Raw genomic sequence first — 24,517 nt, forward strand, 5'->3', positions numbered from 1 at the left:
GTTTCTTTTACTTTCCTATTGGCTTTCTCTTCTTCCAGTTTCCTCAACAGATGTCCATTAATTTCTTCTTGTTTTTCTTTGGCTTTGGACAACCTTTCTTGGTTTGTCTTTAAAGCATATAACTTTTCCTTCAAGCTATGTACTATGTGCTATAACTCAAATTCTTGATTTTCTACATTACTAGTTCCTCCACCCATCATTCCTAGTTCAGTATATATTTCTTCACCTCTTCTAGGTCATCCTATGGAAGTTTGTCCATTAAATTCTTCAACCATGCTTTAAACTTTCCTAACAGTCCTTTGAATAATCTATTATTGAAATAAATAACTTGGTTTAGTTCAAGACTCATAAAAGGCCCAATGTTGTAACCTATAACTCTCATAACACTTGTAACATACCTCATCTACAATATTTTTTTTACCAACTTAATGGTTGTAAAGACTTCATATAAATGTGTTGTGTTTACTTCGTTCTCTCGTATTTCTAATATCGATATACCATTACATTCTTAGATTGACACTATAACCTTCTCAATAATTATATTAGTTTTTGTCATATTACTTTTCTTTTATGCATAGCATGGTTCAAGGATAACTTTGATTATCACTTGCCAAGATTTCCACTTATTTCTCTTTTGACCTATGTTCTTAAATATAACAACCTAACACATTCAACACCCTAATATTTTTTACCTTTTATTCCGATACAAGGAATCATAAAAAGTGTTTAGTTTTCTTTATAAGAATGCTAACTCTGTTGGAAATAATAGTGAGAGGGGGGGTGAATCAGTATTATCTGGTCAATTATTTTTCATTTCACAATCAGATTTGTATACGCTACTTTAGTTAGTGAAAATCACGTATGTACGCAAATACGGTTAAGGAAACCAGCGTATAACCAACAGACTTGTAATTTAAATTATTCTTCAGATGTTGATCATTAATCTGTGCGTCAAACCATATAAACAGTAACCAGGAACAGTAAAATAGAACAGGCAGTCACACATAAGAACACAAGATATAAGGTGGAAACCCGAGTGGGTGAAAACCACCTGCTGCAATTCGTCTCTATCTTCTTTAATTAGAAACTTCTTTTTACAATGTTTCTGTACTAATGCAATCTTATACCAATACGCAGGCTGCTACCTGCAGAAGGCTAAAACCTTCTCTCGTTCTCCAGCTTCTCCTGGAAGGGAGCTACAACCCCCTTAGCTCTTGTACTAGCTGATGTACTAGTACGTAGGTGCTGACCTACAGAAGACTACAACCTTCTCTTTTCTTCCAGGGACCACGTTTCATAAATTTTCAGGATGGATCCATGAATAACATGAATCAAACATCAAGTATATCTGCATCAACCAATCCCTTTTATACAAACCAATACTGAATCAATCAATCACTTCTCAGAAAGTTGTAACCAGAATACAGTAACAGTAACCAGAACCAATCCTGAACCTAGAACACTGTAACAATAAACAAAAGTAGCTAAAACATATTTCATGATACGTATGCTACTTCAATATGTAGAACTTGTGTGCATACGCTGATGTGTTAAGGCCAACCTGCGTATACGTTGTCTTGAATTAATGAACCTACGTGTATACGTGCCTCTTCTGTGCCGAACATGTGTACAAATCTATAAAAAATAATTTACCCTTTTCACTTATTCAAACATCAGTTAAACCCAGATTATCAGATTTATAAATCAAGTCATGCACCAAAAAAATCAAAATAACACAAAGATACTACTATTCAAGCCTTAAGATCTTGACCCATCAATAGAACTTATCCATCTTTTAGTGCTCAGGTTCCTCCTTGGTTCAAACCCAACAATGCACCATAACCCAATTCTATATCTTGCTCTTCATCAAATATTCAATACTTGAGTCAATGCATTTGCCCAATGATCTCCTTCCCCTTTTATAGTCTTAGGCCTTACTCAATACCATGGTCCAAAACCATTTAGAACCAATACTAGGGACCCAATACCTGGGTTCAATACTTCGGACACAATACCAAGGTCCAAAACCATAGGTCCAAATACCACGGACCCAAAACTTAGTTTTCTGACATGTACACGCCTTTCCTTGCGTGAAAGTGTGTGTGTATGATATACACGCCTTTGTATATAGTGAAACTACGTGTATACACTACTTGGTATATAGTGAACTTGCATATATACACGACTTGGTATATAGTGAACTTGCGTGTGTACACGACTTGGTATATAGAGAACCTGCGTATGTACTTTTCTTTCTTTTTTCTTTGTAGTCTGATCATCTATTCTTTGCTACTGACCGGCTGCACTATGATCTGTTATCTGTGTGAGTTGTTCTGCTACAAGTGGGTTGCCATCAAGTACAACACATGCATCATAATGCCAACAAAATCTTTATTTAAATTTTGCACATGAATTATTATTTGCATATACCTATTTATAAGATTATAACTATATAATCCTTGGTATACATACCCGCCTCTATAATATCACACTATTGGTTTTCGAATTTACCAAGAGAATGGAACTATAACAAATGTATCATATATATTACATGTGTAGATTTCCTCTTCACATCGTTTCATACTCTGATCGACCTTTGTTAATGTTTTTTGGCTCATGTGAACGATTCAATGTCATATTATTAAATTATGACGTCAACATGGAATTTTCTCTTTAATTTATAAGATAATATTTTTGTAATGACCATGTTTACTCTCTAGAGTCTTCCACATGTGTACGTGTCAAATTTTGGCACTGCCACAAGGGTCCTCCCCACCTACCAGATCAATGAATATTATACATTCGTAATAGATCGATGGTGTAAATGAATTTAGGGTTTCACGATGAAAGAATTACTATGGTTCTGTCCGTTCTTTTCATTGTTTTTGGTTTACCCATTTTTCTTTGTTGCCATTGGATTTTCTTGGCTCTGAAACATCGATCTTTCTAAGAGTTTATTTGTGGTTCATTTTTTATGTTTTATGTTGCGAGAACACATCCTTTAACTATTGTTCTCATATATTTCTTAAACATTTGGTACCTCCATCCCTATGACATGCTTCTTTCTGTTATTTGAGAACTACCTAGGTAATTTTTCACTCCTTTTTAAACTTGTGTTCATAGTTAGAAGTTTGTATTTCATTCTACTCATAAATTTTCACCAAACTAATCGATTCATATGTAATATTCAAAACTTTTCTTTTACAGGAAATTCCCTTCGTGAAACCATTATGTCCTTGAAGAAATTCATTGGGCTTTTATACCAACAACGTGGCTACTAGTCTCTCATCAGATAAGGAAGAAAATGTGAATATTTTGAGCTACATTGTGTAGGTAAACTAAAAACCCTTTTTGATTCTCTTTTTAACATTCTGGAAATGGGTTATTTTTTTTATTTTTTCCAAACATAATCATTTATTATACTTCTTACTGACCTAGGATTTATTACAAGTACCTTTACGCTTGAATTGACTTGATATTCTTTTACACCGTGTTAAATTTTCTATTCTTTCCTTTATTGGAATATTTCTCTAGGTTGAGGTTCTATTTGTGAATGTATACCACTGGGTAGTTTAAAAAACAAAGCCCTTATAGGTTTTTTTTATTTACCTATATCAATTTAAGGCGTCTTATGGCTTGAAATTAATCCAGGTGATCAAAAATTTGGATCTATAATAGAAAAATGTATTTTGGGTTTGTTATTTACCGTGATACCCTGTTATAGACATTTTTGTGCCTTACAGCTCTAAGCATGAAATGTCCATAAACCAAGGGCTCCTAAGTCCCTAAAAGTGTTGTTCTAACTCCTAAAGGAACAAGGTCAACAAATTACAGCTTCTCCCAGAAGTTCTCCACCAGAAAATGCTCAGAATCAGTCAAATCAGGATCATTTCAGTTGCTCCACTGGCTAGCTGCGTTGCATAGCACCTAAACACACTAGCTAGGTGCGTTGCAACGCACCTAAATGCACTATCAGGGTGCGTTGAGTGGGAAATGAAAAATGGCAGTGCCATTCCGCGAGGTGGAAAGACAATGGAAGCTTCCAGAATCTTCTCCAATGACACTTGCCTCACTAAATTCGACCAAGGATGAGTAAGAGGCTCTCAGTCTCCAAGTGGAAGCAAGAACTGAAAGAGAGAAGACACTAGTCAAATCATAAGCTGACTCATCCTCCTTGCATACATCTATATATGGATCCCTCATCCCAGAGATCCGGAGGCTGGAATTTTGTACATTGCAAAGAATTGTTGTTGGTTTTGAGATAGATATCAGAGTATTGGGTGATTTATGCTTTGTTGGAGGTGAAGAGGGGCTTCTTTGCTGGGAGGTTGATGCTGGATCAGGAATCATCGGTTGTAACTCCTCCTGGATCTTCTTGTTATATCAATACAACTATTTGAGTTTCTCCTACATGCTTGTGTATCATTGATGTTTGTTACATTTGTATGTTTAGCTTAAATCTGATCCTAAGCTTTTTATGAATATAGATCCATGTCTTTGTGTAGTTTTCTTCTTCTGTGATCTTACAGGAACTTGGTGAAGTTGGGCAAGTAAGGAAGCAGGTAGCTGGAAGACTGTCAAAGAAGAGAGGGATTGGATCAAAGGAATAGCACAAGACACAGGTCAGTTCTTCCTATCCCCCTCTATCTTTAATTCATAAAGGAAATACAAAAGTAGTTTTCTATGTTTGTTTCTAAGGTAACTGTCACACCTTAGTGGGATAGAGTCGTTCTAAATAGACACTTTTCCCGGTAACAAAATGGCGACTCCGCTGGGGATCGTGTCTAGTTAGTTTGTTTGTGTTTCTCTTATTGTTTGTTTCATAAACTTAGAAGTAGCAATCGAACTGCATTTGCCATTAACAAATGCAAAGTAGAGATCTGCTGCTCCAATCCATTCACTGGATCTGTTTATGATTTGAACAGCTGATTCACAAATGATCTGATTGCTCTTTGTGATAGCTCTTAGACCTTCCTTAGATCTACCCTCTGATTGTGCATTACTGATTGCTTTCACTCGGCCAAAAACCAAAGACTAAACTGTAAACCATGACCCAGAACCCGGATAGAATTCTCGTTTCTGCCCCAGCGCAGGTACTGTGAAGAGTTCCTGCATTTCAGCGCAGTTCCCGAGAGCGCAACCTGCGTTGCAATCCAGTTTCTCTGTGTTACAGGTGTGCTGATCAGACTAGCCCTGTGCAGCTGAGGTTCTTGTGCTTCATTCTTTCCAGTTTTGTCTCTGTTTTTTGCAGCCTGTGATCAGTGTATGTGTCTGTTTAAAAACCCCTTTTCCTTGATGTTATTCTGCCTCATTTGTACAAAAGAACTGTAGATGTTTTTGTGTGTTTGTTGCGTCATTTACAATTTTCCATTGCAAAACTAGAATAGTCGTACTGTCGTCCTTTGTTTAGATCTGTCGCAAGTGTCGATTTTAATCACAGGAGAAAGTTTATTTGCTGTTGACAATCGATTATGCTTTTAATTTTGCCTTTGGTTTGAATTTGTGACTTTCTAGTGTCAAAACGAGTATTTATTTCAAAATCATAAAGTGTCGTAATCGTCTCTACCTTTTGATTTCGAAAAGAAGCTTGTTTGTGTTTGTCACTTGAAAGCAAATTCAGATTTGTACATCAACTTTCTTTTTAGGCATCAATATTAAGAAAGTGAAAAACAAAACACATGCATGTGCATTTGCATATTGGCAGTCTGTTTGGCTTGATTTAGGAAAGTGCATTTACAGTGTGCTCTTTTCTCTTTGCGAAAAGATTGTGTCTTTCTTTTCCCCTTGTAGCTAGGATTTTCATTGCTGAAAAGAGATAAGAGTTTGCTTATCATCTTTAGATTGCATTTTAGGAATTACATCTACATCGCGTGGTGATCCCAAAAGGCAAACTTCATAAGAAATATCAACTTCAAATAAATTCAATGAACTTAACAACGCTTTGGAACTTAACGCACAACATTTAGAGGTCTAGGCTAGAGACGTGTTCCGACGTCGTAAAGCCTGGTAACTGTTGTCCTCACTGATGGTTGGGTGATTCCTCCACTTTGAGACGATAAGTGTGAGTACGGACTTGTGCTCCCACGTACCGTCGAGTATATATTGGGAGACCCCTATAGGCTTAAATCCTTTATCCATAGGAAGTTGTGTCTGCCGCCCTATCGATCGCAATGCACTGAACACAACATTCGGGAAGATTGATTGCCGTACCGTAAAAAGTATTCTGCAGTTTTGCGATTGGTTTGGTACTCCCTCTACCTAGATCTCCAGAGCAGTCCCTTTCGTTCCTTCTCAGACTCCTTAACGGAAAAGGTCCATCTGAGCACTTGTCACTTCAGGCTCATTAAAAATCGAAGGAGACTAGAGTCATCTTTTGTTTTTTCTCGACTCTTAAAAATTGAAAAAACAAGTTGTGTCAAAAGCGTCTAAAATTCATTTAATTCGGAAACATACTTCCCCCTTTTTATTTTAGTTGATCAAGTAATCGGCAATCGTGGAAGAAAGTCAATTGAAACCCCGTCGTTCGCGGAGGCTTACGAGTCAACCGTCTTTGTCTGCGGAATCGAAGCCAGTACGGACAAAGCGAACTCGTTTAACCGGTTCCAAATCTCCTATTAAAGTTAGAACAAGTGTTCCAACGACATCAGAGACTCTGGTTACTCCAAACATTTCTGGAATCCCTGCCACTACAGAAGAAGTTCAACAGCCACATAGGGGCAGTGATAATGATCCTAGTCTGAGAGTAAACACTTGTGTTACTGAACCAGTTCCATCTACAACCGGTTTGGAGAGTCTTGCTCTTCAAACATCTGTCGCTGTCGATTCCATACCTTCTTCGGCACCAGAAATATTTTACGGACCTGACAGTCTTCCCCTTCCACCTGGTCTGATTGCAATTGAAGAAATTGTAGAAGATCTTCAAACAAGTACTCCAGCGCACTTTGGGGTCGGGATCACTCTATATCCTTCTTCATCAGAAGTTAGTCAACCACCAGCGGAAGCTCCTGTAGAATCGCTAGGTAATCTTTTGGATAGACTAAAAATGTCTGAACAACCGTCAACATCTAGGACTGTGTCATCCGACACAGCGATGGCGGAACTTCCTGCTATCACTCCGACAATGTTCGTCGGCATACCAGCTGTCCCGACTAGCTCTCAGCCGCTAGAATGAGCCCACTCAGGGGCTATTACGACAGTATGGTCCGTTCCTGTTTGTTCATCCGGAGTAATACCCGGAAACTCTTATGTTGAGTCTCAACAAATTGATCCATTTGGAGGTCAATTTTGGCAGTCTGGTCCCCAAGGGCAAACAATTCCCTTGAGTTCCGGATTACCACCGTATGGGGGGCAGTATGCCCTTTCATTCACCCCTCCGGGAGGATATCCATACGGGAGTTCACAACAACATTCAGGTTACACTGGAATTACCTCAAGTGGTTGGGTACCTATACTACCTCAACAACCAAGAGTTGTGTATTCGATGCAACAATGCATACCTATGTCGAATATCCCGACTACACCAGCTATTGTGACGGTGTCACAAGTTCAAACGCTGCCTGTTGTATGCCAACCTCAGATTTCTCAGGTTGTAATGCAACAGCCCCTTGACCCTGCGACTCAACCACAATCGCCGACTAGTGGGGTGACACAGGTCCAGACGGGTACAATTACCCCTCACCTTGGTCCAATGGTTAGTATAGCGCAACAGCACATGGCTTCACAACCATGGCTGGTGCAATACCAACAACCACAATTCCAACAAGTATACCAAGGTTCTGAGCAGCAAATCTTTGCGAACAGTGGACAGCCGTACATTCAAAACGGTCAAAATCAACCATTTTACAATGGTCAAGTCCACCAACCTTACCAAACATACCAGCATCAAATGCATTATGCCGGTATGCAAAGACCAACTGCTCAGGCGATTCCATCGTATCCTGGGTATGCTTCACCTAACCTGAATCAACAGTTACCATTCGTGGCAACTTTAGAGTTACCTGATTTAAACCGGTTAACAAACGATCCAATTGCTTATGCCCCTTGGTGGCCAACGATTCCGCATAAACTTCCATTAGATATTCCTAAATTTAATGGAAATCCGGGTGAAGATCCATCGAATCACGTGATGACCTTTCATCTATGGTGTTCATCAAACACCCTAAATGATGATTCGATAAGACTTTGCCTCTTTCAGAGGACGTTAATGGGTCCAGCGGCAAAATGGTGCATTGAATTGCCTAGAGCTTCGTTCGACAACTTCAGTACCTTAGCCACAACCTTTTTAACCCATTTTCAATTACCAATAAGGTATGAAACGGGAACAAAACTTCTTACCAACTTCAAAAAGACAACGACCACTCACATATCTGATCATATACATGAGTGGTGACGTCGTCGTAGGATGGTAAAAACGTACGTCCCCGATCAGCTTTTAGCTGAATGGTTTATTAAGTCATTACTGCCTTCCATCACGGAAGATGTGGCAAAGGGGGGAGTCGTAACAGAAGAGCAAGTTATCGCTCGTGCACAATATCTGGACTTGATTTACACTCAGTCCGGCACGCTCTATGACAAAATACTTGACGCCCCTAGACCGGAATTCTCAATTCCTCCTCCTCCTAAATCGAACAATGACTCTCATGCCGGCGATGGCGTGATTGGCACGATAGACACGAAATCGACAAAGGCTACATCCAAGAAGGCCCGTAAGATTTCAGGTCAAAATGCAAAAGACCAACTTCTTGCTTCGGAAGTAAATGCCGTATCGACAGATAAGGGCAAAGAAACCAAACAACCAGGAAGCAAGAAGAAAAGCAAAGGGAAGAAGAAGAAACAAGATGAATCATCACCTAAAAAATCTTCTTCAAACCCTCCTGGAGATAGGAAACCAAAAAATCCATGCTTTATATGCGATTAAGATCATTGGACCGCGAATTGTCCACACAGAGCTGAGCTTAAGAAATTCTTTAAGAATTCAAAAACCTCCGCAGTGTTAACTAATCCGTTTCTGAATCCAGGAGCAAATCTGGTTGAAAGTGGAAATGCTTCCCCGTCTCAAGTGCTAATGTTGTCGATTTCAAAACAGCAGAATGATGCTTTGATTTCGACAAGGAACAATGATTATGGGAATCCGCAGCTGTCGAACAACAAGGATAAAAATCAACCAAGTAGTTCGACAACAACTTCGACAGAAGTTGTACCACCCACCATCCCTGAATTAACGATAAAACCGCCGAAGGGAGTAGTACACAAGTCAACATTTAATCCCCGTGCTAGAGCGGCACAACATTATAACATAGTGGAAGATTTGGCCCAATCGCCATCCGCTATGTCGACTCTTGAAGTACTACAAAATTTCCCATCCCAAAGGCAGGCTTTATTATCAGCCATTGGTGGGATTGATCCAAAGGATTCCAATCTTGTATCCTTCGACCACAAAGGATACGATCCTCAGTTACCGGCTCAACTAGCTTTCCTTGTTCAAGTGAAAGGCCTCAACAAAATTGTTCATCGAACAATTATTGATGAGGGGGCATCTACATGTATTATGTCGATGAGTTGTTGGAAAACTTTAGGATCTCCAACCTTGTCGCCGTCTGCAACGACATTAAAAGCATTCGACGAAAGGACATATACCCCATATGGTATCCTAAATAACTTGAAAGTTGAACTAGGGGGAAAAACGGTAGAAATAGATGTTGAAGTCATCGATGGGAATCTTGATTACAACATCCTACTAGGAAGACCATGGATATACGCCATGGCAGCTGTTGTGTCGACCTATTTTAGAAAGATTGCATTCCCCTTTCAAGGAGGAATTACAATCGTCGATCAACAAAACTTCCTCCCCAATGGTTCTCAAGTTACAGGAAGCATTCCCATGATCCATGGAAGCCCCCATTCGCTTCAGAATATCGGAGTAGGCCTACTAAAAGATCCTATACTAATGGGAACTTTCGCTCTTCCACCTCCAATCGATCTGGCGGAAGTAGCGTCGATAGGAACCTGCAACATGATATCTTCTACAAAGATATCAGAAAACGATATCAGCATGGATCATGCAGTGTTTTTGCCCCCAAACCCAATGGAAATATTATAGCAATCAATGTTTCTAGCATGGGAGGCAAACCGAAATCAACGCTCATCAAGCGTTTGGATAGATAGGTCTAGAGAATATGGTACTCCTTTAGATCCTTGGTCGCGAGTGCATGTCACCGACGAAGGAATTGTCCAATCTATGGTAATTGAAGGAGCACCATGGAATGATTCCCACCATCGTTCCCTTCTTCCGGATTGTGAAGAAGATACTCAAAATTACCTTTATCATCCTTTAGTCTTTGATTTTCTATCAAATACTGTAAATACGGTGGATTCCGAGCAAAACTTATCCAACATTGAAGAGACTATAGCCATAAATATCTCGACCAAAACAGATGTTGTAGAGAATATTTATGTTGGCAAATGTTGTTCTCCTTCATAACTGGAAATATATAACGCTCTTTTTCGCGAATTCAGAGATGTCTTTGCTTGGTCATACAGTGAAATGCCAGGCATTGACTCGAGTATCGTTGAACACGAAATTAAGATGTATCCAGATGTCAAACTAGTACGACAACAGCTAAGGTAGGTACACCCCAAGAAAGCCGCTACCATTAAGGCAGAAGTTGAAAAACTTCTCCATGCTGGTTTCATCTACCCGGTTCCTCTAACCGATTGGGTATCGAACATTGTCCCTGTTATGAAAAAACAAGGAACAATTAGAGTGTGCGTCGATTATAGGGATGTAAATCAAGCTTGTCCAAAAGACAACTACCCTACACCCTTCATTGACCAGATAATTGATGATTGCGCCGGATGCGAAATATTTTCATTCATGGATGGATTCTCCGGGTATAATCAAATAAATATCCGCCCACAGGATCAGTCAAAGACTGCATTTATTTGACCGTGGGGCACATTCGCATATCGAAAATTACCCTTTGGTTTAAAGAACGCAGGGGCGACGTTTCAGAGGGCAATGAATTATGCGTTCCATGACATCAAAAACATCATTCAACCATATCTCGACGACCTTCCGGCTCATTCACGAAAGAGGACTGATCATCCGTAGCATTTAAGAGAGATATTTCTACGTTGCCGACACTACAAGATACGACTCAATCCACACAAATGTGTATTTTGCGTCAGTTCTGGTCGTTTACTTGGCTTTGTAGTCTCCAAGGATGGGATTCGTCTCGACCCATGTAAGGTCCAGGCAATCATAAATTTGCCTCCACCTTCAAATTTGCTTCAGATTCAGAAACTCCAAGGGAAAGCAAACTTTCTAAGGAGGTTCATTCCAAATTACGCAGAACTTGCTAAGGGTTATACACGTCTTTTGAAAAAGGAGGTACCCTTTGTCTGGGATCAGGTTGCGCAAGCTTCCTTTGATGCTTTGAAATATTCCCTGATGAAAGCATCATTAATGTACGCCCCTGATTATCAAAGAGACTTTAACCTATATCTGGCTGCAGCAGATACGACCATCGCAATGGTTTTAGTTCAAGAAGTCAATGGAATTGAGCATCCTATATATTATTTAAGTAAAAACTTAAATGATACAGAAAGCAAATATTATTATGTTGAAAAGCTAGCACTTGCAGCTGTTCAAGCGATGCAGAGATTTCAACACTATGTCCTCTTTCGGAAAACTACCATTCTGTCAGATTGCAACCCCATGACTTATATATTGTTGCGACAGTTACTGGGGGACAAATACTCAAAATGGATAGCAATCCTACAAGATTTTGATCTGGAATTTGTAAAATCCAAATAAAAGAAAGCTCTAGTTTTCGCAGAATTATTATGCGATCTCCCATCGTCGTCCAACGATGAAACATCCGAAGAATCAATCGTGGATGAGAGTTTGTTTCTGATATCTACAAGCAATGAGTGGTATGGAGATATAATCATTTATCTCCAAACCCAAAAATTTAGGCCAAACACCTCCCACTCTGAACAAAAACGTATTCGATACCAAGCAAAAGACTACATGATCTTCGGTGATACACTTTACCGTCGTGGTATCGATACAGTTTTGAGAAGGTGCCTCACCCATGAGGAGGCCGAAAAAGCCCTGAATGAGTGTCATTCAGGCGCGTGTTGGGGGCATCAATCTGGATATGCTACAGCACAAAAATTTTTACGAGCAGGATACTTTTGGCCAACAATGTTCAAAGATTGCATAACCGCAGTCAGAAGTTGCCATGCTTGTCAAATTTTTGATAGAAAAACCAGAAGACCGCTCGCACCTCTACAGCCAATAGTTGCTGTTGGGCCGTTCGCCAAATGGGGCATCAATTTCATGACATGTAACCCCACCTCGACCGGGGGGCATGGGTATATCATAGTCGCAGTTGACTATTTTACCAAATGGGCCGAGGCGATGCCTACATTAGATAATACTGGTGAAATAGCTGCCCTCTTCTTTTTCAATCATGTAGTCGCCAGATTCGGCATACCACAGGCTATAGTCACAGATCATGGATCACATTTTCGCAATCACATGATGGTCGAATTAGCTGCCAAACTAGGGTTGTCTCACGACAGCTCTACTCCATATTATCCGCAAGCCAACGGACAAGTTGAAGCGATCAACAAGGTCCTGAAGCGCATGTTGCAAAGGATGATCGGAGTTCACAAAATAAGGTGGCACCTAATCCTGTACTCAGCCTTGTGGGCTTACCGAACATCGGTAAGGAATGCAACCGTGTTCACACCCTTCCAACTGGTGTATGGCCTGGAAGCGGTCTTACCAATCCAGTGTGAAATCTCGTCCCTCAAACTCGCGATTGATCTCCTCCCCGGAACTTCAGAAGAAGAGGCTCGTTTCTTGGAATTAATCCAATTGGATGAAACCCGTCGTGACGCCGCTTTGGCTAACGAAGCCCATAAGAAATGAGTCAAGGCGCAGTTCGACAAAAATTTCAAACCCCGTGTCTTCTCGGAAGGTGACTTGGTCTTGCTTTACGACCAAGAATCCGATAAATTTGGAGCAGGTAAATTTAAGTCTTTATGGATGGGCCCTGTTATCACCCCAAGAAACTCACCTAGGTTGTAAATCAGTGATGCTCAGGAACATTAAAAATTCAACAATTATGTTGGATAAGATGATGGATAAATGGAAGATGTGCAACACTTTTAAGCCAGATAACCACTCCTATTATGATTTGCCCCGGACATGGGTGAAGATCCCCAAACTACAAGGCTTTCAACCACCAACTACTCACGGTTTAAGCTAAAAGTGATGATGGAGAAGACTGATTGCACCAGCAGATGCACAGAGCTCTGTGATGGCCAGCTGCAATCAGTTAGAGGATCTGCACGACTATTATTCAACAGACAGTGAGGATGACAGCTCTCTGCTATTTGAACAACAGCAACCTGCAAACAATTTTCAATGAACTACTAAATTTTAACATAGAGGTGGGATGACAGCCCCTCAGATGCCAAATATTCACAGCACATTACAAAATGCAAAGCAGGCAGAGCCTAGAACATAGAAGAAGTGAAAAGCGAGCAGGTGATAGCAAAAGAAGCTTGTATTAATGGAAATCAAGACCAGAAGCTGCAGGTCTCATAGTATTAACAGTCTCCAGAAGTTAAAAGGCTACAATAAGCTCTCATTCATCAAACACTCATCAATCTATTACATCTCTTTTCTGGGTATATATGGTGTTACATTACAAAATATCTTTGCTACCCATGCGTGGAGGAGCCCATAAATGGCCACCAACCACATTTACATTTAGAAATGGGGCTGCTGATACAAATCTGGTTGTGTTGTAAATGGATTTGACCTCTCTGACTGCTCTACAATCCTCCTTGGAGCAGGTGGCGTGAATTACCAAAGGAGCCATAACCATTGAATGCTCTGCTCAGATAAGCGGTGTCCTGCTTCCTCCTCGGCCATACTGTAGATTAATTGCAGCAGTTGACCATTAAAAATGGCTCCATTATGACTGTGTTGTTTTAAAACAGTGAAATGCTGCCCAAACTGTTCATTCCCGCCCATCATTGCTTCAATTTTGACTTTACAAGGTTCGGGCATGGTTCATTCATCTATCGGGTCCGCCTTTTGGGTCGCAATTCATATTAAAACAGGCCCATCCTTTGATTTTTAATATTTGCAAATACAGGCAAAACTGCCGCAAAACCATGAAAAATGGCTTTGGTGGACTTGAACAATATATATATTTTACTTCCGAACCCTTTCGGATCCGATACTCATCGCAATCGGCACATGCCCAGGCTTCCCTTTGTATTTCCTTATATTTCTTTTAACAAAGAAAATGTGCCCAAAACCAATGAAAATGGCCCAGCGCGGACTTGAAATTTTAATAAAAATCATTTATAGTCCCATCGGGTCCGGGCTTATCGCATCGCAAACATAACCATTGAAAAGGCCTCCTTTGTATTTTCTTTATACAAAGAAAATACATAAAAACAATGAAAAAACGACGGGCACGGATTTGAAATATTATGCAATGGAGTGTTGTATGGCTGTCGGGTCCGGCCCATCGGCGAACGCTCATATTTGCAAAAGGCCATGCTCCAATGCAACTCGCCGATGCGATATCGGCGATCGCTCGTTGGTGAATAATAAAGCCCCTTTAGTAAGTCCTCCATTGCGATACGCCGATAGCGATATCGGCGATCGCTCATCGGCGATGCATCATGTCTTTGCCTCTGCCTCCCCGACTTGCGATATGCTGATGCGATTTGGACCGTTGATCGGCCAGATCCAACGGCTGAGCTTAATTCGGTCCCTTATGCCTGCGCTTTTGATTTTTGACTGTCTTGGAGTGTTTTTTACCTCCCGATAGTGTATTTCTGCCCTCCAAAGGGCTTTCCCCTTGCAATTTTTTCGATCGGTGGAAGACTTTAGCCATGATTTGAGAACTTGAACAGCATCAATGAATCCTTTGGCATGATTATAAGCATTTTTGCAGCCTTTGAGAGCATTTTGAATCCATTTTTGATTTTTTGTTCAGCAAAGCTAACAGGCCCCTATATTGTTAAACGAGTGTTAGCGAAAGGAGCCTACGAGTTAATGGATTATGACGGAATTCCACTGGCGCAACCGTGTAATGGGTTATACCTCAAGCGTTACTATGCGTAATAGTAACCAATATGCTTTTGTTAAATTTTTGTTTTCGCTAAAGTGTTTGTTTTGGTCGAGTAATCCACCTTTTTACATTTATTGCAGATGTCAGACCTATTGGAGCCATGTGTTGGATATGCCGACGGAGCGAGTCGTAGTTCGCGGAACCCGTCCTCCGCAGCCTGGGCCATTTTCGATCCAAGCGGCGAGTTAGTAAGTTTCAGAGGTGTATGTATTGGTCGATCAACGAATAACATCGCTGAGTATAGCGCGTTGATAGAACTTCTCTCTGATGCCATCACTCATGGTATACGCCGACTAATTGTCAGGCTAGACTCACAACTCGTAATACTACAACTCAATGGTATATATTCCGTCCGAAACCCAGCTATTTATCGCATGTTCCTAAGGGTTAAGATTTTGGAAAGACAATTTGATCTTATTCAATACCAACATATTTCCAGAAACTTAAACACATTAACCGACTCGTTAGCAAACTATGTGTTAGATAGACATTTGCAACATTTATAAAAAGAAACACATCATCAATGTTTTACATGTGGATCATATAGCTCAACCAAAATAAAACCGCGAAAATCAAAAATATATATAGTTGTTTATGGTTTACACATAATGTTCTGTAACCAAGACAAAATCGGTCACGCGACCCAAAAACTCAAAATGCTAGGGGGCACCCTAGTCTAATGATGCTCGTGATAGCAAGTCACAGCCTGTGCGATCATGCGTAAGAGACGAGTCCATTGTCTGGGCACACCAGTAGTATGTCGCTGTAACCGCAAAGGTAGCTCGTCAGTCCTCACATCTGGTATACCGAGAGTGAGGCCCTCAACCTGCTCCTGCAAAGCTGTGAGAGTCTCGGCCACATCGAGGTCGCGAAGAATAGCCCTTTCGGCGGCCTCTCCTGCTGGGGCAACAACTGGTACTCTCAGGCGAACTACTGGACGAACAGGACCAACATCTGCATGTAAACATGAGTTTGATTAAAGTCTTGATAGAATAAAGCACAAGGACATTATAAACAAAAATAGTAAACAGCGATATGGTCAGAGATTTTACCAATAGCACCCCACTGCTCACCATCCGGCAGTACTAAATCTGGATCACCCCGGAAGTCCATGCCAGCATATGGATACTCAGCATAAACCATCTCCTGACGATCAAACCACCTGAAGAAGGTATCAGAAAATGAAATCTGAGATTGGTCAGCATGCCTAGACATATGGTCAACCCATCTCTGCATACGTGGTTCAGTAGGAGAAGGTAAATCGAGTGCAATGTACTGCGGCTGCATCAGTGGTATCTTCTCCAAGGCAAAGGCAGTCAAAATAGAACCATACCCAAAGTTCTTCAACTTCCCGTTCTTTATCTTGGTCAACTGTTCTTTCATCACAAGAAGTACTGCGTCACACCAGTTGAACACCTTCAGTCGGAGGCATTCCAAGGCATGCTACATATAGGATCTGTTGGCTACATGAAGAGACGCACTACCGACCATCCTACCAAAAGTAAATAGGATAGTCCTAAGGGACCTGTCAGTGACATCACGGATGATGATCTTGTCGTCTTTACTCGGCTGAGATCCTTCTCTGCAATACCGGCGGACATAATCTCTCACAGAATCGCCTCCTCGGGCCGAACCTGACAAAGAGATGGGGGCACCCCGCCTCGACAAGCCGGTCAAGAAATAGATGTCTACTGCATTCAAGGGGATAGATTTGCCCCTAATCTAGAAAACCTAATTGATAGGATCCCAAGCATCGAGCAAATACTGCAGTAAGTTGATCTGTTGTCTCATGCTAGAAATACGGAAGAACTTCAGCAAGCCACAATTCCGCAGCGCATTCACTGTAACTGGATCATGTAGGGCAATCATGTCCTCTTCTTCATGCTCATGTTCTTGCCATGTAAGAGTCATCTTACTCTAAGATCTCTGAAAAAACAAACAAGAGAGGAGGTAGATCGTAATTTTGGTGAGAAACAGGCAAAAATTCCACCAAAAATTGTGCAACAAATTCCCTTTCTGCACCCAACGCACTTGCAGCAGTGTTCTAGGTGCGTTGAATGTCAAACTGCCTTCATACAAGCCAGCATTCAACGCAGGTTTCGATACACTGGGGGTGCGTTGATGACAGAACGAGTCCCTCAAACCCCAGGGGCTCAGAAAAGCAGGGAATCAGGCTCAAAAAGCAAAATGGAAACCATGAAATGAAAGAGCTCAGGTTTAGCTCCTACCTGGTCCAGACGGCGCCGAGAATCGTCCACAGGATCTCTCGAAATCAACTAATGAAAATCGAGGGGGAAAAGCACCTCCAAAGCTCCAACAAACCAAGTTCAAATGAAATGGTAAAATGAGAGGTAAAAAACACTTTTTTATTACTTTTACGTAGTTCAAAGTAAAACATTAGCGTTTTAATCTCGTTTTCAAGCAAACATTGTTCATTTCTGACTAGTTTGATGAAGCAGTTGAAAAAACAGTACGATCTTTGGAAGGACAAAGCTATTTATGGTAAAAAATAAAAACAAGACCATCTGATCGAGCAGTGTTACTGCAAGGTTCAAGCTCGTTAAAAAAATAAACCCGCACCGAGAAAATGTTTCCACCCGCGTTTAAGCTCGTTAAAAAATGAACTATCCCCTGGTAAATAACCACCGTGAATGTAGTACTTCAGCCATTAAAGCCTTGGTCGTGTTTGCACCGTCACCTCCACTTTTCCATTGGCCGATCATTCACCTCCATTTGATTGTTTACCTATTTTGAGGAACAGCTGCGAAGAGTGATTTCACTAGCCATCCTTGTGACACTGCCGTGTTTGGAAAATTCCAAACCTTACCTGGAATCAGCTGCTACCCATTCTATCACTCGTTCCTCAAAAGATGAGTCTTCTTTAAGCTCTTTTCAACTGACTCGTAAAATATGAAAAGATTGCCGAGTACTTGGCCTTCCAGCTCGTTAAAGGGACAAGAAGTGCTATCCCTCCTCTAGATTTTAATATTTTTGGACCTGAGGGATTATTGCACAAAAAGATCGAGCGCTTGTTTTGTTCGGCTCGTTAAAACTATCGAAAATTCATCCCTTCTATATTGTTTTATACTTTTTCGAACTTAAGGGATTAGATGACGAAAAAGGAATTTTGGAGTTACCTTTACGTACCTTTTCAGACTCTCTAAAAATGAAAAGGACCGAGTTATCTTTGTCGTTAAACTCGTTAAAAAGATTAATAGTGACAAACTTGTCTTTAGACGAGAACGAGTTTCACTATCGCTAGGCTCGTTAAAACATAGCGATAGGTTTGCCCGAAGGGCAAATTATAGAACAAGCATATGTTATCCTCCTCAAGCTTGACAAAAATAAAGAGGTACTGGTCAGCAATGACTGGGGAAAAATTGGGAAGAAAACTCAAAGAATCTTTATTGGTAGCAAGTCGCTCTTGAACATGACACTTCCACTTCGTGTCCGAGTCGGGTTGGGTTGTTTCATTCACCGGTCACATCACCATGGTCACGCCATACCATCCACATTTGGGGTAAATGCTACCAATCCATCACATAAGTGTCGCCGACATGTTCAAGAGAAGTCATCCAGAGAAGTCACCTGTGTCCCATCCACTACCATACATTATACTTCATTCTTTCATGACCGCCATCCTGAACCGTATATCATCAGATTGTTTTCACCTCCATCAAAATCATTTGCTCCATTCCATGTCATTGATGTGGGATTCATTAAGGCCCTCCTTTGATGGATCGCTTCTTGTCGACATCAGCTCATTATCCAAGAAGTTGATCTAGGAACACCCCATTCAGTACTTTGAAGCTTGCATGCCTCAATGGCAAGTTTCTCACTTCCGGCGACAGGTATACATCAATGACCTTCGACCGAAAGATTTTGCGTGGTGTTCAACGCCAAGTCCTTTATTCACACCACGTGAATTGTACTGCAGTACCTTGAGGGTCATCATCATTGTCGGTGATTCCTCTCGCGCTTGTTAACAGTTTACATCATTGGCTGGTAATCAAGCGATGTCTTTCCATGTTCGACTTCAAAACATTTCTCACATGGATCGACTTGTACTTCGAGTGAAGATCGGACGAGATTGAAGACCCCGGATCTAGTTTCATCCATCCGAGATGCGATATATATTCAGGAAAATAAAGACATTGAAATGTACAGCATTGCAGCACAGATAATCATCCTACCAAAAGGATGATGGCTCTATCAGAATCATCAGTCTACCATCAGACGATTGTTTGTCCTATGTACATGAAAATGAATTTATAAAGCTGAGCATGGGAATGCCCGCCTCAGCTAGATCATGAAAACAGTATGAAGATAATGTATTGTATTGTATCTTATTACAGGTCTCCTCCCAACATTGAAAGAACTTCGGATCCTCCTAATAAAGCATTTCACCCAATAAACGGCCTCATACTTTAGGTAGCAACTGTTATAGACATTTTGTGCCTTACAGCCCTAAGCATGAAATGTCCATAAACCAAGGGCTCCTAAGTCCCTAAAAGTGTTGTTCTAACTCCTAAAGGAACAAGGTCAACAAATTACAACTTCTCCCAGAAGTTCTCCACCAGAAAATGCTCAGAATTAGTCAAATCAGGATCATTTCAGCTGCTCCACTGGCTAGCTGCGTTGCATAGCACCTAAACACACTAGCTAGGTGCGTTGCAACGCACCTAAATGCACTATCAGGGTGCGTTGAGCGGGAAATGACAAATGGCAGTGCCATTCCACGAGGTGGAAAGACAATGGAAGCTTCCAGAATCTTCTCCAATGACACTTGCCTCACTGAATTCGACCAAGGATGAGTAAGAGGCTCTCAGTCTCCAAGTGGAAGCAAGAACTGACAGAGAGAAGACACTAGTCAAATCATAAGCTGACTCATCCTCCTTGCATACATCTATATATGGATCCCTCATCCCAGAGATCCGGAGGCTGGAATTTTGTACATTGCAAAGAATTGTTGTTGGTTTTGAGATAGATATCAGAGTATTGGGTGATTTATGCTTTGTTGGAGGTGAAGAGGGGCTTCTTTGCTGGGAGGTTGATGCTGGATCAGGAATCATCGGTTGTAACTCCTCCTGGATCTTCTTGTTATATCAATAAAACTATTTGATTTTCTCCTACATGCTTGTGTATCATTGATGTTTGTTACATTTGTATGTTTAGCTTAAATCTGATCCTAAGCTTTTTATGAATATAGATCCATGTCTTTGTGTAGTTTTCTTCTTCTGTGATCTTACAGGAACTTGGTGAAGCTGGGAAAGTAAGGAAGCAGGTAGTTGGAAGACTGTCAAAGAAGAGAGGGATTGGATCAAAGGAATAGCGCAAGACACAGGTCGGTTCTTCCTATCCCCCTCTATCTTTAATTCATAAAGGAAATATAAAAGTAGTTTTCTCTGTTTGTTTCTAAGGTAACTGTCACACCTTAGTGGGATAGAGTCATTCTAAATAGACACTTTTCTCGGTAACATACCCTACTCAAATTGTGGTTTGAAAACTTGTTTACTATATTACTTACATAGCTCATATAGAGTTGCATCACAATTTATATTTTCTCTTAAAGAGTGTGACTATGTATATGTAATAATATAAATTCTATCAGACTATGAAATATTGTATTATTGTCATAACTCTTCTGTCTAGAGCATAAGGTTGATACTATGTTTCTCTTCTTTGTTTGATATGTGAAAATTCACGGCTTCTTAATGTATTTTCTGCTTTATATAGTAGAGACACTTTCATAGCCTTTTCTATTTAGGGTGTATTTACTTATTCAAATTTTTCTCTCCACCGTGAGTGGGAGTAAACCCTTTGTTCACTATCTATAATTCTTCATTTTTGTTGTTACAGGGTTTGTAGTCTTAATTACATTGACATTTAAAAATATGATTTCTCTTAATGTTTCCTGTAATTGTTCTATTAAAATATTAAAGAATTATTCTCTCACATTATGTATTAATTTGTTGGTTTCTTTTGTAGGTGGATACTAACATAAATCCAAATGATTGTTCTAAGGTAATACTGTTAAGCTATTTCTTTCATTCACTATATTATAAGTAATTATATGTTTTCAGGTTCATGCTCTTTTAGATTAATAACTATCATAATTTTATTTACTTTTCACATGTAAAAATTTTGTATATGGATAGTTTTCCTTTTTTCTTCGATGTTTCCAATGCACGGATATCTAAATTTTTACTAATATTTCGACCACATTCTCTACCAAGTTGGAGATTTCGACCTCCTTGGTTTCATGCTTCTCTTGGCATGAATGAAATGTGTGATGATGATTCTCTCTATATTTTAAGTTCTTCCTCCTAAATGGAAGATACTTTTCATGGCTATTGTCATTTTGTAACTATGTATTGTTTACAATTCTCGAGTATATACTCATTCACTGGTTTTTTCCCAACATTGTTTTATAAACTTTCTTCTAAGACCATTTGAGCCAAATTATGTGTATTTTAGTACTTTAATTTATGAAGATATTCAAACATATTTTGGAGCTTGTTTATTCTTATAATTTTAGTAAGAGTATTTATATAAATATATTGCACATTTTGTTCTTTGCTTCTATTTGACATTGTTTGCGTCCAAATGAAATGTTAACCTTGTACTTGTTCTAAGATTTCTTCTTGTGTATCCTTAGAAAAATAATCTCTATATGCTTAAGAGTTTGTATATATGCTTAATTATAAAATCAATCTTTTTCTTTTCTACCAGAACAAGTCTATTTACTATTATATTTGTGTCTTTTTTATTTTACAAAGTTCATTTATCTCTAATACTTAATAGTATATATCTGTACATATCATACATTAGATTCTACTTAAGTATACTCTTCCATGTTTTCATATTTATGTTTACAGTCATTCACTAGTGAATATATGTTTTATTTTATGTATATCATTGTACATATACACATGCACTATTTCATTTTCTTTTTATAATCAATTCTATTTGGAACTTGTAAACAATAAGTCCTTTCTAAAAATAGAATAAACATACCATTCTTTTTTCAATGTCACCGTAGCATAGCTTCTACTGATTAAATGTTGCAAAAATAAATAGTACCAAGTTTTACATATATGATTTCCTAATTCTTCCTTTTCCTTTAGATTTCAATACTAAATTCTTACAACAGTGTTTAAACAAAGAGTTCTTCAACCAAATTATTTCTACTCTTTTTTTTCCACTAGTATATGCATATATTACTCAAAATTGTAAAATAGACACATCACTTTTCAATCAACTAATTTTCTGTAAATAGGTTATAAGGCAACAAACGCTGACTTGAAACTGCTTTCTAGGAAATTAATAATCAAGTACTTGGATCCTCCCAACCTTGATACTACAAATTAGCCAATATCCCCCCAAGCATAATAGGTCAACAATTTTTCTTTTGTCTCTATTTCTTTGCTTCTATTCAGTTTCTTCTCTTCTCATAATCAGATAAAATAAATTAGACAATTTTTTTTTTATCAAATCCCATATACCACTATTTTGGTGGTTAGTAACTACCTCCACCTCACCAATAGGTGGCAGGTAGTTATCAACTCATTAACCCCTAAAGACAATTCCTTGTCTTCTAGGGAAATAATTAATTGGCCAATCTCATAATTCCTTAATAAATTTAATCATCCAGATTAGATGCCTAGGATTTATTGATGGGTAATAATTATTCCACAACAATTGCAACCTCATCTCTTTCAGCCATCTGTACTTAAAAACTAATTTTCCATATTTTCTTTATTTAAAAAAATAAAAAATCATAATTACATATTTATAATAAGTGATTATCAGTATTAAATTATTGATAATTAAAATTTTCAATTTTTTTTAGACTAACACATTTAGCAAGGTACACATATAAATATTTAATTACATAAATACATCAAACCAGGGATATCACATTAGCATCCACACTCACAACATACAATAGAAATTTCCACACAACATGCAATTTGAACAACAACGCACATAATCCAATGTACCATATTCAGTGTTTGACATGGTTCACCTTTAAATACTATGAATTGTTTAACACAACACTTGCTTATAAAAAATTCAACATGCACAACATTTAATATAATGTCCATCCATGCAGATACTCCATATTAGTCTCCATAATGCAGGTTGTCCATTCCACACAGGTATTTATGCATGTCTGATGCTTCACTTTTCAGCTTTTATGCCCATTATTCGTTGTGTGTCCACATTGTACCACTACACCAATATGATAAAACTAGAAATCCCACTCTTTTCCATATGTTATCAAATTGCAACAATGATCTATCAAGGGAGTTCACATGTCTTCCTATTTATTTATTTTTATTTACATTGTTATCTCAGCTTCTTTGATCGATGAAAATTCCTAATGATGGATGGAAAATAAGGTAATATGATATTATTTCATGTTATAAACATTTACACTGCCTTAACCAATGGCGGGTATTTCAAGTGACTTGCTCGGCTTGTTCTTTACTAAATTGACTATGGCATATATATACATAGCAACAAATTAGATTTTTCATGTGTCTTCATTTATATACTATATATACTTCCCCAGCGCACTTATGGTCACTCAGTCCCACATGTTTGTTTCTGACTTCATTGGCAATTATCAAGGTGATCTAAACACAGAGATCATGGGAATTTTGTACACGTTGTTCTTAGTGAATATGGTAGTATAAAAACATATTTCTCTACTTCTTTTAGCAATGGTTGCGAAAATCACCCACATTGTGGGTGTGGTCGACACAGTAGTAGCTAATGATAGCGATGGGAGGTGGAGATTCAAGAGGGAGATAAGGAGCAATGAAGCAACATAGATATTGAACTTTTCCTCCTAGATTGTTTGGAATACCTTTGACCAACAGTCGCCCACTAATAATAAGGACGCCAGCGAGATAATTCTTCTTGCAGACAGTTTGGACAAGATTGTGTACCAGGAAAAAAATGAAATCAACTTGAGCTCTGACACCAAAACAATGAAATCCACTTGAGCTCTAATACTAAAATGATGGCATAAATTACTAGAACTCTTATTTTAAACCATACTCATATATAACTCCATCAATTCATCATAAAAACAAACTTTTATTCAATATTGAAGCTCAAGACTTTCCTTTCTTTCCCAACAAATTAATTACATCCTTATTTATTATTGGAAAAGAAAAATCTAGAATTTTCGAGAGATAATCCCTTCCCTACATATTTGGAGGAAGTTGAGGGGAATACTCTCAAAGAAATTATCTGTTTAACAAATAAATTTAGTTTTGATTACATTTGTTTTCTAGAATTTTATATAATCTACTATTTTATAGATCTTTCTTAAATTT

Source organism: Pinus tabuliformis, chromosome 5_1, assembly GCF_031772625.1.
Source record: "Pinus tabuliformis cultivar Carrire ecotype Pingquan chromosome 5_1, CPIR1, whole genome shotgun sequence".
Lineage (NCBI taxonomy): Eukaryota > Viridiplantae > Streptophyta > Pinopsida > Pinales > Pinaceae > Pinus > Pinus tabuliformis.